Here is an 11,582-nt window from a genome sequence, read left to right as displayed (position 1 = left end):
ACAAGAAAATTTTAAGCCATGTCATTTAGAGTTTCCTTCTCTTTCCACTGAGTCTTTTACCAGAAGGCACAGTCTAATTAGCCTTTCTGCTTTACTTAGTGTCAATCCTAATGATGTTCAATGTTAGTTGGTTCTGTTTCTACTTAAGGATGTGAAAGGAGTGTCAATCTGTGACACGAGAACAGTGCCAGGCCACAGCAATGTATCTCAGTCCCACTGTCCAATATAATATGACATTTAGTTTGTGATCTCCTTGCTTTATGATCTGTTGATCAAATGCCCCAGCAATTCAGAACAGCCTGGCCTGTGATATCCTGGTAAATGACACAAATGTCTATTGGTCTGCCCTGACAATCCTCTTTGCCATGGACAGCAGAGAGATCTGGGATATCACTGACATCACTGCCCCTCTTGCTAATGTGGATATCAGGGATAGGATGAGCTCTGCTGCTCCCCTCCTTCCTGTCATCCTCTACTTCTCTACATCCACCTTAAGATGACAAGACATAGTGATTTAATGAGAACACTTCAAGGATTAATTCTTTTTAAAGCATCCTCCTCCATGCTTCATAAGTGCAGAATTGATTCTCTCTGCTGATCAGATGGCAGAGAATCTGTTGCCTGTGTTTTGGAAGCATGGTGCGAAATGGTTTGGAAGTATTTCAATTCAGAGCAAGAGGTGATAATGCTTTAAATGTTAATCTTTACCCGCAACTTGAAAAACATCATGTACATATTTTTTTCTTTATAAAATAATGCCATAAATTAAAAGTTATGTCATGTGAAAGTTTGAGTCAGAAGCAGAAACACACACTAGGCCAGGCAATATCTGTGGAGATGGAAACAGAGGTGATGTTTCCAGTCAGAGACCTTTCTCATCTATATTGGGTTGACTTCTGATGAGGAATCTCTGACTGGAAACATTAATTCTGCTGGATTGAGACCACCCGCAAATTGGAGGAACAACACCTTGTCTTCAGTCTGGGCACCCTCCAACCGGATGGCATCACTAGTGTCACTAGACAGGCCGGCGCCAAGAGCCTTTGAAAAAGCTTTGGAGAGTGCCCAAGAGACTTCACTAATGGATTGTTGTTTACAAAAAGGCAACAGCTGAAAGAACTCATTGGAGCCAAAGGCTGTCTGGGAGTGCAGCTTGCTGTTCTAAGAGGGTCATGTGGTTTTGCAAGCAGAGAGAGTAAAACAGGTTTTTTCTCTGAGAGAGAGAGAGAGAGAGTCAGCAGCAGCAGCTGGGACTGGAACAGGACAAGCTGTCAAGCTTGTGGAAAACCCCATTTGGAAGATGGGTTGTGACTGCTTAGTTCAGCCTGGTCAAAGCCTTTGTGGTTCATGCAAGGGCTACCAAATGTTTCACTTGAAATAAGAGAAACAAAAAGGTACTCTGTGGTGACCTGAAAGAAAGAGGTTGTCAAATGGAAAACCCTGATGGGGCAAGTTTCTTCGGCAAGATACTGATGTGGCTGATTAGAAGGGATCAGTTTGTGTCCTGGAACAACAAATCTCTCTCTGAAAACTGAAAAGAACCTTCCTGAGCGGTAACCATTTACCTTTCAAACCTTTCAAGCACCAAAGCCTGGTGAATTTCATAAATGTTAAATTTTGTGCACAGTCTAAGAATTGCCTGCAACCAGTGAACTTGGAGGAATGAGAAGTGAGATTGGACAGTGAATCAAAAAACTTTTCTGAACTTACACTCACATTACATACACGTGCACTTAGAATTAGAAAGGGGTTAAATTAGGTTAGTTAAGTTAATAATGATAAGTTAAAGTATGATTCTGTTTTTATGTTTAAAGATAATTAAAAGCAATGTTTGTTTAAGGAACCATTTGTCTTGCTGCTGGGTTTTGAGGTCCTCTGGGCTCGTAAAAGGAGGGGGGGGAAGTATGATGGTGGTGCACGGTGGTTCATGGGAGCTATGGCACCCACTCCCCACCAATGAGTGAGTTTTCCAATGTCAGTTTATGCCCCCCGCAGTTACCCTAATGCCTCCCCCCATTTAGACTTGTTTCAACACAGGCTCTGAGGCTACCAGAACCCATCTTGACAACATTTCACAGGAGCACAATTGAGAGTGTCCTGTCTGACAGCATCATTGTGAGGGACGGTAGCTGCAAAGCATCAATGCAGAGGATCGTCAAAACGGCCGAGAAGATCACTGGGGTCTTCCTTTCCTCTATTGATGACATTTATTGTTGCTTAAATAGGGCTCAAAGAATTATAGAGGACCCTTTCCATTCAGCCCACAGTATCTTTGACTTAGTACCATCAAGAAGGATATAGGAACATCAAAATTAGGACTGCCAGGCTGGGAAATAGCTTCTTCCCACAGACTGTGAGGTTGATGAACATGATCCTGTAACCGAGTAAATCATCCTAATATATATGTACAGTCAGATGATAATAAATGATTTCTAAGGAATGATCAACATCATGTCCAGCAGGAGATATGAATATGTAGACACATCTACCTTCCTGTACATGATTTCTCCATGTACTCTCTGTGCTACAAGCGAGAACAGTTAATGATTGGCATGTACACTGTCCGGGTGTTATGTGTGTCCCAGGTGAATACCCGGTCACATGTCCAAGCAGTAATGTGAAGCCACACAGCGATGCTGTGTGTGAAGGTGCCTATGTAGCATATTACCACTCGATGGAAGAAATGAATTCCAATCAACTTGACAGCAAAGGTGTGGTGAGGTTCTGGTGGATTGAGATGATTGACCATAGTTGTTGAGAGATGGTACTGGAGATACGCTCACTGACTTTAACCACTAATGCCAGTTCATGGAGATCTTTGCAGGCTTTCGTGGCAAAACATCTTGCACTAGCAACCACGTTGGTGTGATGTCACTGACTTCTCAGCATTTAACTGGAGAGTCTTCTAGCTCCTTGCAATGGCATAACTCCTCCTCCCAGAGCTCCCGTGACACATGGAGACACTATTACTGATAGCTATAACACCACCAGGCTTAGGAGCAGAATGAGGATACTTGGCCAATTCAAATCATGGTTGATGTTTCTTCTCCTGAACATGTTGCATTCTCCACTATTGCCCAGGCTAGGCCTTCTGTAGACCAGCTGTCAGTATCTGGGGTTATTCCCCCTCACCTCCAGCCCACCAGCCTGGGCTTTTGAAACAGTATAAAGAGCATTGCAACCATTGTGTTCTCTATATTTTTAGACATTCATCATGGTAACAGGCCCTTTCAGCCCTTGAGCTCCTGCTGCCCAATCACATCCAATAACCTACAACCCCCGTACATTTTGAGGGGGGGGGGAGGAAACTGGACCACCCAAGGGAACTCGCGCAGATATGGGGAGAACATACAAACTCCTTACAGACGGTGCCAGATTTAAACCCACTGGGGTTGTAATAACGTTGCACTAAGTACTATACTTACCGCGCTGCCCTTAACCTTTGCTTAACTCCTAGAATTTATTAAGCTATAAAAAGAATATTACGTGAGAATATCGCCTGCTGTAAATAGCCTATGATGGCGACAGAACCCTCAGCAGGCCTCTCTTTGATCTATTCGGTGCTGATTTCTTTTCAGTTAATCAGTGGCATTTATTAAATGAGCTACCACTTGCTGAATTCCCTGAACAAATCAGCCTTCTGTTTCCAGTCTGTGTTCAGACTCTTTGCTTTGAGCTCCACATTACCCACATCACTGCTGCTGTAGGGTGCACAATGCACCTACTCTCCAACAACCCCTCGGAAGCTAAACCCACTGCTTTTCTATTTTCAAATCACGTTCAGCTCTTTCAGGAACTAAAGCAGGTGGATAAATCAATCGAAGTACCTGGCATTGTGTGATATGTACAATCATCAGAAGGAAAATTGAGAGTTTTTCAAAACCTCCATTCCAGCACAGAATAAATGACTGATTTTCAAATGAATTGCAAACTTAGTGAGGGCAATTTGAAATGTTGCACTGGTCATTACATTCCAGCGTTGGTAGAGATTACTGCAGCACTGTGTAGAATGATCATCCGTTTCAAGATTCAAGGCAGCACGGCTAACGTAGCGGTTAGCGCAATGCTGTGACATCGCCATCAATCAGAACTGGGGTTCAAATCCCATACTGCCTTCAAGGAGTTTGTATGTTCTCCCTGTGTCTCCATGGGTTTTCCCTAGGGTCTTTGGTTCCTCTCTCTGTTCAAAACATATCAGGGATTGTAGGTCAATTGGGTGTAATTGGGCTTGTGGGCCAAAAGGGCCTGTTACTGTGCTGTATTTGTAAACTTAAATTTAAAAATTTAAATCTAAATTTAAAATTCCTTTATTGTCATTTCATAAAACAAATGTAACATGATTTACATGAAATTTAGTCTGCTTTAGTCTGCTGTAAGGCAAACAGGTTTGCCATCAGCAGAAATGGCCAACTGCTTCTTGTAGTCAGAGAAAGAGAAGCAAAGGAGAGTCCCCCCACAGTCACCGAGTGTCTGTGGATTCCAGTGCTCCCGCAGCTTCCACAGCCACACAGAGTCCAGTCCAAACCATCAGCAACCAGAGCTCCAGATCCAAACCTCCAACATGATCAGGAAGGGCTCAGTGCCCTCGGCACCCTCTCGCATCCCGGTTCCGCTATCTGGAATCCCATCAGCCAGGGGTAAGTTGGAGCTGATGTTCATTATGCAATCCAGACTCTGACAAAGAAGTAATTTCTTTCAAATAGGTGATTTGGTGGACGTAAAAGCAGACATACTGCCATCTATCCAAATTATCTAATGAAACAGATGGAGTTGGATTCAGGTGGCCAATTTCCATCAAGCATACTCTGACAAGTCTGCAGGTCCCGGGGAGAAGAAGTGTGCCAAAGGTAGGATCGCAATTATTGGACTGAATCTTGCTGGAATAAATGAACATTATTATTAATGCGTGAATCGATCGACGGGTTCAGAGGATTATTAAATGTGCCACAAAGTGTGAATCTACAGAACTTGTTGCTTGACATTCCAGAAAGGGCTCCATTGCAAGAATCCTGCACTGTTTATTTTTTTAATTAAAATTTTTAATTAGATGTATAGCACGGTAACAGGCCCTTCCAGCCCACAAGCCTATGCCATCCAATTACACCCAATTAACCTACAACGCCAGTACATTTTGAAAGGTGGAAGGAAACAGGAATGCTGGATGAAACCCACATAGTCGCAGGAAAAAGGTACAAAATCCTTACAAACAGCGTTGGATTTGAACCCGGGTCGCTGGCACTAATAGGATTGCACTAATCGCTATGCTAACTGTGCCACACCCTATATTGATCATTTGCTTTCAGCAAGAAAAGTGAGAGACAAGTAAAAACATAGCACACCTGATACTTTTCAAATTTCAAACAATAACTTACAACTTGTTGGAGTTCAAACATTTTGAATATCTCCCTTTCTGTGGTTTACAGGCATTGATTTAATATTTACAATTATATTGACTATTATAACAATTTATTCTTAAAGTTTTTCTTCTTAAGTACCTGTTCGGCTGCAGCAAGTAAGAATTTTGGGCCTTTGTATAATAATAAACAAGCTCAATTTCATTATCAATGACACTGAGATGGCCTTATGCTGTTAAATTCAAGCCCCAACGTTAATACATCATGCTGGAAAAGCTCAGCAGGTCAAACAGTGTCCTTTATTTTGCTTCAGATTCCAGTGTCTGCCATTTCCGATGTGTCCTTTCCGTGCATTGGACATCCCCAGCACTCTGTCTTGAGAAAACAAAATATCGTTCATGTAAATGGACCAGAATTCAAAACATTCTTCTCTTTATCTGTCCTGAATGCATTACAGTTTCCAGTTTCAAATTTTAATTTTAATGTTTGGTTTACAGGACACGTAATGTATTTTCACTGTGGAGTTACCATGATGCAGATTAAAATTGTTTGTTAAATTTAATTACAAATTAATTAACAAATGGGTGCCAAAAATATTACAAGATACCAAATGAGAAGAACGATATTAGAATTAGTCTCTCAGGGCTAACGGAGACAATTCTTCATGGAGATTGATCTAGCAATCTAATGGGATAAATCTGGATAAATACTTCAGTTATAATTTGTACATCATGTGAATCTCACATCACAATGAATTTCGGGATATCGTGCCAGAATTCTTAACAATGAAAGAGGGAAATGGAATATCTCCCCTGGATGAGCATAGTTCAAACACGCAAGCATATAGACAAGTAGTGGAAGTTTGGAATCTGAACCTGGCCAGAAACCACTCATCTGAGATCAAATCCCACCATTGAAATTCAGTTAATAACTTTAAATTTAAGATAAAAGATTATTAGTTAATGATGATTGTAAAACATCCAGTTTTATGTAAATTAACACCTGGTTCGTCAATATCATTTAAGGAAGGAATTCAAATTTCAGATTCAGATTTATTGTCACATACAGCCCTGAGATTCTTTTTCCTGTGGGCCAGGCAGAATTACCACTTATTGGCAGTGCAAAATAAACTGACTCAGTGTACACATGTAAAGAAAGAAAGAAATGTAAACAAACTGTGCATTTTGAGAGAGAGAAAAAAAAATCAAAGTGCAAAAGTAAGAGTCTTCAATAAATAAATAACCTGGCAATCCATGTCCAAATCCAGGTTAAAGCAACTGTCCTGCTTGAGAAGTGGGGAGTTTCACAGAGCAAATAACTTGTTTGTAAGCTGCACATTCTATTTAATTTTGTTTCATAGCTTGGGGCAATGTTGGAAATGTCCATTTAGAAACACTTCTATATTTAAGTGCATTTTGTTTGACCTGTATCTCACTGATTTCACCCTGCTCATTAAGTGCACACTTCTTCTTTCTTTGGCTTGGTTTCGCGGACGAAAATTTATGGAGGGGAAAAGTCCACGTCAGCTGCAGGCTCGTTTGTGGCTGACAAGTCCGATGCGAGACAGGCAGACACGGTTGCAGTGGTTGCAAGAGAAAATTGGTTGGTTGGGGTTTGGTGTTGGGTTTTTCCTCCTTTGCATTTTGAGGTGGGCTCTGCGGTCTTCTTCAAAGGTGGTTGCTGCCCGCCGAACTGTAAGGCGCCAAGATGCACGGTTTGAGGCGATATCAGCCCACTGGCAATGGTCAATGTGGCAGGCACCAAGAGCTTTCTTTAGGCAGTACTTGTACCTCTTCTTTGGTGCACCTCCATCTCGGTGGCCAGTGGAGAGCTCGCCATATAACACGATCTTGGGAAGGTGATGGTTCTCCATTCTGGAGACGTGACCTACCCAGTGCAGTTTGATCTTCAGCGACGTGGATTTTATGCTGTCGGCCTCTGCCATCTCGAGTACTTCGATGTTGGAGATGAAGTCGCTCCAATGAATGTTGAGGATGGAGCGGAGACAACGCTGGTGGAAGCGTTCTAGGAGCCGTAGGTGATGCCAGTAAAGGACCCATGATTCGGAGCCGAACAGGAGTGTGGGTATGACAACGGCTCTGTATACGCTAATCTTTGTGAGGTTTTTCAGTTGGTTGTTTTTCCAGACTCTTGTGTAGTCTTCCAAAGGTGCTATTTGCCTTGGCGAGTCTGTTGTCTATCTCGTTGTTGATCCTTGCATCCGATGAAATGGTGCAGCCGAGATAGGTAAACTGGTTAACCGTTTTGAGTTTTGTGTGCCCGATGGAGATGTGGGTGGGCTGGTAGTCATGGTGGGGAGGTGGCTGATGGAGGACCTCAGTTTTCTTCAGGCTGACTTCCAGGCCAAACATTTTGGCAGTTTCCGCAAAACAGGATGTCATGTGCTGAAGAGCTGGCTCTGAATGGGCAACTAAAGCGGCATCGTCTGCAAAGAGTAGTTCACGGACAAGTTGCTCTTGTGTCTTGGTGTGAGCTTGCAGGCGCCTCAGATTGAAGAGACTGCCACCCGTGCGGTACCGGATGTAAACAGCGTCTTCATTGTTGAGGTCTTTCACGGCTTGTTTCAGCATCATGCTGAAGAAGATTGAAAAGTGGGTTGGTGCGAGAACGCAGCCTTGCTTCACGCCATTGTTAATGGAGAAGGGTTCAGAGAGCTCATTGCTGTATCTGAACTGACCTTGTTGGTTTTCGTGCAGTTGGATAACCATGTTGAGGAACTTTGGGGGGCATCCGAGGCGCTCTAGTATTTGCCAAAGCCCTTTCCTGCTCACGGTGTTGAAGGCTTTGGTGAGGTCAACAAAGGTGATGTAGAGTCCTTTTTGTTCTCTGCACTTTTCTTGGAGCACTATATTGCAGTACCAATGACCTGGGCTCAGATCCACTATTGTGTGGAAGGAGTTTCTACATTCTCTCTGTATCTGCATAGGTTTCCTCTGGGTGCTCCGGTTTCTTCCTGTGTTCAAGACGTACGGGGGTAGTAGGTTAATTTGTCACATGGGTGCAATTGGGCGTAATGGGCTGAAAGGGCCTGTTACTTGTTATCTCTAAATTTAAAAATTAATTGCTTTTAATGTTTCTCACTCCTGGCTTCATTGCAATTAGTGGGGACAGCATCAATTAGTGACTAATGCTTCATTGCTATAAATCTCTCTGACTGGTGTGCAGTGTTGTATTTACTTTCTAACTGGTCACTCGGTGTTTTTTTTCTGTTCCTGAATACTTTTCCTGGCTGTAAAATCAGGTTTAATTCCCAGGTAAGATTGGTAAACATTGTCTCAGGTGTGCTCACACACTGTAGAAACAAACATAGGAACTGAAGATATTATTCCAATGCACACTGAAATCTGCGGCCAACACTGTAAGTCTTCCAGAAGGTACCAGCTGGAATATGTAACTGACTTCTTCCTTGTAATTATCTCTGTTATTACCTCTACTGTGGCAATTTCTTTTATCAGCGCAGTGAGGGACTTGCATGAAATGGACTGGAATTCTGCAAACGGATGAACACTTCACATAGTTACGGGATGGCAGCAGCATGGAAGAACACGGCAATTCATTCATGTTCAGACATAACCGTCTTCCAATAATCCTGCAAATTCTTTCATTTCAGAGTCACATACCAAATCCCCGTTGAGCGCCGCAATTGAATCCCCGTTGAGCGCCGCAATTGAATCCCCGTTGAGCGCCGCAATTGAATCCCCGTTGAGCGCCGCAATTGAATCCCCGTTGAGCGCCGCAATTGAATCCCCGTTGAGCGCCGCAATTGAATCCCCGTTGAGCGCCGCAATTGAATCCCCGTTGAGCGCCGCAATTGAATCCCCGTTGAGCGCCGCAATTGAATCCCCGTTGAGCGCCGCAATTGAATCCCCGTTGAGCGCCGCAATTGAATCCCCGTTGAGCGCCGCAATTGAATCCCCGTTGAGCGCCGCAATTGAATCCCCGTTGAGCGCCGCAATTGAATCCCCGTTGAGCGCCGCAATTGAATCCCCGTTGAGCGCCGCAATTGAATCCCCGTTGAGCGCCGCAATTGAATCCCCGTTGAGTGCCGCAATTGAATCCCCGTTGAGCGCCGCAATTGAATCCCCGTTGAGCGCCGCAATTGAATCCCCGTTGAGCGCCGCAATTGAATCTCCCCACAGTATTGTATTCCAGACAGCAAACAGTGACAGTGCATTTTTCCCTTCTGTGTCCCCTGGATCTTGTCCCCTTCATTACTGACTATAGTCTCCTTATTTCTCTCCTCTCCTTTTCTCTTTCTCTCTCTTCCCTATTCTCTCTTTTCTACTCTCAATTTTTTCTCTCCTCACCTTTTCTCTCTTCTCTCTTTCTCTTCCCTCTCTCTTTCTCTCCCCCCTCAGTCTTTTTATCTTCTCTCTATTTGTCTCTATTTTCACTCTCTCTCGCCACTCCCCCCTTCTCTCTATTCTTACAACGTCTATTGCTCAAATACTTCTGCTGGATCCCATTGCAAACTCTTCATTTACATTTTCCCCACTCCAGTCACATAATACGTCTTTGATCATCTGTACCCTTCCTCATCCCTTGACACCTTTTCTCCAGTGCAGAGGACTCACTGATCCCAATGATCTGTGATAACTAAACCAGTATTTTAGAAATCCTCACTCCAACGCTCTTGCTCTTGATTTGAATCATCTATTTCTAAAGTCCTGGACTACATTTGCTTCTTTAACCGATTTCCTAGCCTGCCATTCCGCTTACAATAAATGAAGCAGGCACACCCTCTTGGTTTTTATTGTTCCCAGCTAAACTTAACACCTCATATTTTTTAGCAGTAAATTAGATCTACAAGCCATCTGCTCATTCCACCAGCCTCTCTATATCCTTTTGAATTCTATGACTAAACCTTGCAGATAAGGAAACAATTGCCCTGTGCACTGAAGGCCATACTGTAACTAAAACAAGAAACAAGATGTCCCAGTACCAGCTCCTGGGAGATCCCACCGTATATTTCCCTTTAGTTAGGAAAGAACTGCTTCCTGTTTCCTGTTCATGAGCAAACTTTCCATCCCTTCCTCTGCTGCCACTTTTATTCAGTTTCCTGTTTCCTCTTTTCTAATAGTGTCTATTAAGTGGCACTTTATCAAAAGCCTTTGTATGTCCATAAAAAAACACATCAGTAGCATTTCCCTCATCAACATTCACTGCTACATTGTCTAAAGGTCCCTTAGTTAATTACACGTTAATTGTATTTAGCAAATCCATGATGGCCTCCATGTCAACACAATCATGAAGAAGGGTCGCCAACGGCTATACTTTGTGAGGTGTTTGAGGAGATTCGGTACATCACTGAAGACTCTTGAAGACTTCTACTGGTGTACAGAGGAGAACATTCTGTCTGGTGCAAAGGTGCCAATGCAAGGACAGGAAAAAACTCACCAGAGCATTGATAACTTAGCCTGCAACATCATGAGAACAAGTCTTCGCTCCTTCAAGGACATCTACAAGAGGTGGTGTCATAAGAAGAAGCTTCTATCCTCAAGGGCCCCCACCGCCCAGGCCATGCCCACTTCTCTCTACTCCCATCAGGAAAAGGGTACAGACAAGCACTCGGTGGCACAAGGACAGCTTCTTCCCCTCTGCCATCAGATTCTTGAATAATCACAGACATTCCCTTACTTTGCTTTTTTCTTGCCCTATTTTATTTATTTTGAAATGTGGTTTATAGAAACATTTGCTCTGTGACGCTGATGCAAAACAAGGAATTTTGTCATATGTTCATGACAATAAATTCTGATTCTGACTTCAACTGATCCAGAAAGATAAGGGCAGCAAAAGCATGGGGACACCACCATCTGGAAGTTGCCCTCCACACACATTTGCCCTAGCCTTTATCTATTATCCAATAGCATTCAACCCAATAACCTTTCGAAAGCTTTTAGATAAAGATGGCACCAGTCGCCAGCTTAGACATGGATTTTGCCAGTGATTCAAACTAGGGATGAGGGGAAAGGGAGATACATTGCTGTTCCTTCACCATCGCTGGGTCAAAATCCTGGACCTCCCTCCCTAGCTCCCACAACCACACCTCAATGACTGTTCAGAAAGGTAGCTCATCAGCAGCTTAAAGGTAAATCATGAAAATCTGTACACTGTGGTTGAAGGAAACAAACAAAATGCTGGAGAAGGTGAGCTGGTCCAACAATGTCCTTCATGTAGCAATATAAACATAACCAATGTTTCAGGCTT

At 43.2% G+C, this 11,582-nt stretch overlaps 1 long non-coding RNA gene across 10 annotated transcripts in view; it reads right to left on the bottom strand.

Annotated features, from left to right (window-relative positions):
* Window positions 1-4,365: 4,365 nt before the first annotated feature.
* LOC138746730 (uncharacterized) overlaps window positions 4,366-11,582 on the bottom strand; it is a 94,469-nt gene continuing 87,252 nt past the window's right edge. For 9 of the 10 annotated variants that reach the window (XR_011347070.1, XR_011347072.1, XR_011347079.1 and 6 more), the window contains one exon: window positions 4,366-5,729. This is a non-coding gene — a long non-coding RNA (uncharacterized lncRNA). The remainder of the gene's footprint in view (window positions 5,730-11,582) is intronic. The other variant, XR_011347073.1, reaches the window with a different exon arrangement.

This window comes from Narcine bancroftii, chromosome 12, assembly GCF_036971445.1.
Source record: "Narcine bancroftii isolate sNarBan1 chromosome 12, sNarBan1.hap1, whole genome shotgun sequence".
NCBI lineage: Eukaryota > Metazoa > Chordata > Chondrichthyes > Torpediniformes > Narcinidae > Narcine > Narcine bancroftii.
The sequence above is the reverse complement of the archived record's forward strand: the minus strand, read 5'-3'. Positions and strand labels throughout refer to the sequence as shown.